We start from the raw sequence: 6,303 nt of genomic DNA, 5'->3' as shown, positions 1-6,303 counted from the left end.
CCAGTCATCCAATGTGTAAATCTGTAAATGAAGGCTTTGATTATCATCAAAACTTATCAAAGTGTCAGTCATAATAAACAACATTTTGGTCAACCTGGAAAAAAAAGATAATTTATTTTCTATAAAAAAACTATTTTAAAATTGTTATAATATGAAAAGACAACAAAGAGAATGCAGCCAAAAATATAGAAAAATATAGAGGTGTGCCAGGATATTAATTAATAAAAATATTATAATTTTTTTCTGTTTTATAATTTTTCTGGTATTTATCAATATTTTAAAAAGTATAGTTTGTTGTAATTTATTTTTGTGTTCTAAATAACTATTCAAGTTGACACCTGATTTTTTATTCATAATTTTGCATCATTTTTCTTAAAGCAGGATCCCCAAATTGTTTGTTTCAGGTTTCATAAAATCTGGATCCATCCCTCTATATTAAATGGAAGTTGGTAAAAATACGCTCTTGAGGAATGAGTGACCAGCTCAGGAAAAAAATGTTTGCAAAGAGAGTATATACAATATGTAAATACAACTACTACACAGAAATATTAACTCATCTTCACACCGAGGCAAAAATAATTACATATATATAATTATAATTCTATGATAAATATATACACATGCACATATTGTGCTTCCCTTCTAATCCAAGGAGCTTGACGGAACTGCTACCAACTTCACCATAACTCATTCATTATATAGAATGAGTTCACTCTAATGTAGACAAATCATGATCCATTCCAGGAAAGTAAGAGAATAAAAGAGCAGCAAGGACTATTTTATAATTTATAATACAAATTTATCTGGCCATATCATTACCCTAAGAAGGAAACAAAGGGAATTGCTCTCAGCAATTGTGTATACACATGTAGAAGAAAAGCAGGTCAGTTAAAGCTACCACCAGGGACAATTCTGCCATCTTTTCTTCAACCTCATTCTAAATTCCATCCCTTTCAACCTCTGATTTTAACTGTAACATCATGCATCCTCATTAAAGTGAGTCTATCAGAAGCTATTTTGCTTATATTCTCTTAGTAAGGAAAAGGAATTCTACCAAGCCTCACAGGCAGCTGTGTACTAGTAAACTGGCTAGTCCTGATTGATTTGACAATTTTCATTTGACAATTTTCATGATGTAAAAATTTTCACCATGGCCAATTTCAGACTACCAATGATGTCACTAAACATAAAGTTGGAAAAGATGTGAACCATGTGTTCTCATTAGCCAGTAGGAACTGGGCCCAACATAACATTATAAATAGCCTTTGACTAAACATTTAAATAAACTAGGTAGCTGGTGAGTTCTTTTATGTCATTTATATTCTGCGTTTTTAATATAATCATAATATATAGTCTGTAGGAAATGTTTTACATAGGTTCCTACCTTCACTGGCTACCAGTCAACAGTTTATTTACATTTCTATACTGCTATTTTCTCAGATAAGTGAGTTGAGCTGCAAGCTTTACATATTCAATTAAAAATTAATAAGTATAGTTTCTGTTATTCTAGATTATACTCCCTGTTTTACACTCTGTTGTATATAATGGGTGAGCAGGTATGTCCATTTAATTGTTACTGGTTGAATATTATTTCCCTATGTTTTCTTTTACTCATTTCTTATATGGAGCCAGATGATCTATGTTGGGCATAATAAGAATTGCAAATGTCCTTCAGAGGAAAAGTCATTTTTATTTAGTAAATAGAAAGCATGAATAATAAATAATACAAGAAAATTGTAAAATAATTAGAAATGGTTCAGAGGTGCTCATTCACAACTGAGGAAATTAAAAATGCAAATGAATTATTATCATTAAGGTAGTTACAGACAAATGAGTAAAGAAAAGAGACTTCCTTCTAATTCATCATTGTTTAATAGACACCTGCGAGTTCTAACTGGAAAAGACAAAACTGAGAAATGCAGATGGTCACATTTTGTATTATATCCATCACATTTTTTATACTCTAATTAAAGGGGGGACTCATTCTTCATAGAAAGAAGATACTGCTTATTTGAATATTTCAATAAAAGCCAGTTCGTATGGAATTTAAAATACTGGCTGTATTTTTTGTTTTTGTTATAAGAGTGGTGTGATATTTATTTTCTTTGACCCAAGGAAACTGCTGGCACTCTGCCACAAAAGATCTATATTTGGACTGTGAAAATTAAATGAATTTAAATTTTCTCTTTGTTCCAAGGCTGAGCTTCTTGGTACTGAATTATAATGTGATTTCACAAGATGTTAACCTACAAGCCAAATGTTTACAATATCAGATTATTTTGTCTAAAATTATATGTTACTTAAATAGACTCTTGTGAAATTTATTTTTAATTGTTTTCTTAAACATATAACTTAAATGCAATGCAGTACTTAAGAGTAAGTGTTTTCATCTTTATTTTCAATACATATATAACATCACATTTATGGTAACTGGAATTATAAGCATGTAGAAATATATATAGTTGTTTTCATTTTTCAAGTTTGAATATGCAAAAATAAATACAAATATTATATTAGAGCATAATAAGAAACATTCAAATATAAAGAAGAAAATGTGCACATATACTTGAAGAATATTAAGGTTTGAAAGAGTTCATATCCATGCAGTTAGAGATGAATAAGTACAATTTTACTAGTTTATCTATAATAATTCAGCCATTTTTAAAACTTTTTCTTTTCTCCACTCTATTCTCATTTTAAAATCAAATAGAAGGTCGTGCAAATTATGCAACAATTTTATACAGTCCAAAAATATAATTATACATATTTTTCTCCTCTTAATATTTGCTCTTTATTCAATTGCTTTGATTTCTCCTTTCAAGCTTCAGGAAACATAAATCTGATCAGACAGTAACTTCGTTCTGATTGCTTTGTACTACAGTTCCTGTCATACTTAAATTGGTGCTCAATTCAATTTTAGTGCCACCCCTATAAGAGTCAGTTTACAGGTATGCCTTTAAACTCCTGCTTGGTTATTTAGCATATTATAATAAAATAAATAATAGTTCTTCCATTCCCCAAAACTAATGGTATAGATAAAGGAATAATTTTGACCAACTAATAAAAAATACTTTACTATCATTCTCATCATGGACTCATCTATAGTATTGTCATTAAGTCTTCTTAAAATTATCATTACACTTCTTTGCTTAGAATTAATAGGGCATTCATAATTAAGAATGCTTGTTAGCAGCAGAAAGTGATATGTGTTAACTAAATTTTAAAAAATGAACAAGATTATTAGCAATGAAAATTATTCATTTGGAAGGTCTCTCCTCAACTTGCAAGCTAACACAAAGGACAAATTGAAGACTATATTGTACTATTTTATTGAAGATTTAATATGCTACAATTCCTTGCTAGTCTGATCAAGTCTACTCTAAGATATACAGTTAGACTTATCAAATGTGCATTATTTTAATAAACTTAAATAAAATATCAGTTAGTGTATATTGTGGCATGTAATAAAGACAGAATTGAGATACTAAGTGTAAAGTAATACCCTAAAAAGAATAATTTAGTGACATGGGCTGGGCTCCAAGACTCTGCTCAAGTTATCCCACTGGTCCCTTCAGTGAGAACTGGTGCTTCCGTTTTTCTGCCTTGTAAGTCCAAGGTATTCTGTAATGACATTGTTAGGGCAGTGAAACCCAGTAAATCTGATCTCTCAAGCTTTCTCCAGTTTTTCCCCAAATTTGACCAACCCTGGCACTCCTCTCTCCCCTGCAAGGGGAGCCATCTGCCCTCCCAAACAGTAGGTCAAAACTGCCTTAACTCTCTGCAGGGGTTTCTTCACATATTCAAATTCATTTAGTTTTCTTTCATCCCTGTGGAATTTCACTATTAAACCGATATGGATGTGTGTATGTATGTATGCATGTGTGTATGTATGTATGTATATGTATGTGTGTAAGTATATATATATATACACACATACACACACGTTTGGAGAGAGAGAGAGCAAGAGAGAGAAAGCTTTGAAACTAATAGATTGAAAGCACTCAATTTTCTTTTCCAAGTAACAAAGTTATGGAAAATAAAGTGAATATACCTGTAAATACTGAGGAAATTGCTGCATTCCATATATTTGGTAATCTGGGTGAACTGTATGATATTTCCATGAATGAAAACTTACTAGAAACTCACAATAGATGAGGCTAGAAACTTTAATATAAAAATAATCACAGACAAAATTAAAAAGGTGAGTAAAATCTTTACTCTGATATAAGTCCATAGGTCCAATCATATGGAATAGTCCTACCAAACTTTCAAGTAGTAAATGATTTATAAGTAGTTTAAATTATACCAGAGTATAGAAAATGCTCTAATTTTAAAATTTCCAAAAGATGTAGGCCTAATTTTGATTCTAGAAAGAAAAAATAAACTCTCACCAGTACCATCATGACAACCAAAAAATTGTTATACCAGGTAAAAACACCTAAGTAACATTCTGTACAATCTATTTTAGAACACAGTAAATACCATAAACAGAGCCAGTGATCTTCAAGAACAAAAATAATTTCATATGTAGTAACCAGTTGCATGAATTTGAAATTAGGTAGAATTTGCTCAACTAAATTGTTAATCGTTTCATAGTTTTAATGAATAGGACATCAGATACCAGAATCAGTTTGTTAACTTTAGAAAATATCTATAATCAAGATTATTAAGTCTGTAAAAGAAAGCAAGGTGGAGAACCTAAATTATATCTGACTTTTAATACTCATTATACTAATTTATCCTTCACAATTCAGCCGGAAATAGCCTCTTAAATTACCACACTGTCCATCTGGCTTTAACTTGGCACCAAATTCCCTATAGCACATTTTTCAAATTCCTTTTCAGAGTCCATCTCTTTGGTCTTCCCTAACGTTTCACTGCATATGCCATATAAGCACACCTTCCTAGGTGTACACCTCTTTTGAGGAATAATTTTTTCTGTATCTTGGCTGTTTTTTACTGTTTATTGCCAGACACTTTAAAGTCCCAACACTCTCTTAAATTTAACCATTATTTTACAGTTCTAAATTCTCACATGAACCTGGGCCTTCCTGACTTAATGAAAGGATTTCCTTCTTACTTAAAGCTCTTTGTTTTCCTGTCTCTTATGCAGTTGGTGCAGAGTATAGGACTGATACATTTCAAATGCCTATTTTATCAAATTAATTCACTAATCGATAATCTCAAGTCCTCCTTACACTCTAGTTATAAAAACAAAAACAAAAAGTAAAATTCTAAAATGAAGATAAATAATATATATGTATTTTTTAGGCAAGGCAACTCTTGGTTGACCTCACAGATTGCAAGGATCTTGTCAGTTTACAATCCCTTATTTTTTAATTTTTTACACCTATAGCACCTGGTCTTCCTAGGTGGTCTCCCATCCAAGTACTAACCAGACCCAACCCTGCTTAGCTTCCGAGATCAGACATCAGGCTTGTTCAGGGTGGTATGGTTATAGACAAGATAAATAATTTTTAATAGAGACTATGAGACTAATTAATAACACTGCTACAAGTTAAAATTAAAAATTTACGTGACATGAAAAAATCCCTAGAAAAATATAATTTTCTTACTCAAGAAAAAATACTAAACCCTATATAGTCTTATAAACTTTAAATAAATTCAATTAGTAGTAAAAAAAATATTTCCACAAAAACGCAAACCAACATGAATTCTTCAATAAATTCTTAATTTGAAAGACAAATCATACTAATCTATGTAAACAATTTTTTGATAAGACAAATAAAAAAGCACATTTCTCTTCATTTTTGCCTTGATTCCAAAATATGAGAAAAGCAAAATAGAAAAGTTATCTTCACTCAGAACACAGGGAGCAGCCTTTTTCCCTCCAACAAAAAATTAGGCAAAATGAATTACTTAATGTATAAAAAAGATAATGAAGATAATGCATCATGACCAATACGATTTAATGAACAATAGAAAGTCCGTTTCTTATATTTTATCACAATCACAAAATAAAGGACACAAATTACGTGAGCATCTGAACAGATGCAGAAAATATCCTTGATAATATGTAACATGTATTCATGATTGGAATCAAATGCAAACTCTTAGAAAAATAGTAAAAAAGATATTTCTTAAAACCAGATTAAAAGGGGAAAAATAGACAGCAAATATCAGTTAATGGTGAAACAGAAACTTTTTCTTTGAGAACACAAATAAGGAAATGATTCACCATTTCTAGCCAACATAGTACTAAAAATTCTAGCCAGCACAGTAAGCTGAAAAAAACATATTTTAAAAAAAGGATCAGAAAAGAGGAAACAAAAGTCTCATCGT

The 6,303-nt window shown here is 30.6% G+C and overlaps 1 pseudogene; it reads right to left on the bottom strand.

Annotated features, from left to right (window-relative positions):
• Positions 1-5,347: 5,347 nt before the first annotated feature.
• Positions 5,348-5,463, bottom strand: LOC111743039 (annotated as a pseudogene).
• Positions 5,464-6,303: the final 840 nt, after the last annotated feature.

This window comes from Pteropus vampyrus, unplaced genomic scaffold, assembly GCF_000151845.1.
Source record: "Pteropus vampyrus isolate Shadow unplaced genomic scaffold, Pvam_2.0 Scaffold4, whole genome shotgun sequence".
Lineage (NCBI taxonomy): Eukaryota > Metazoa > Chordata > Mammalia > Chiroptera > Pteropodidae > Pteropus > Pteropus vampyrus.
Note: the sequence above shows the minus strand (reverse complement) of the source record. Positions and strands in the feature narration are given on the sequence as shown.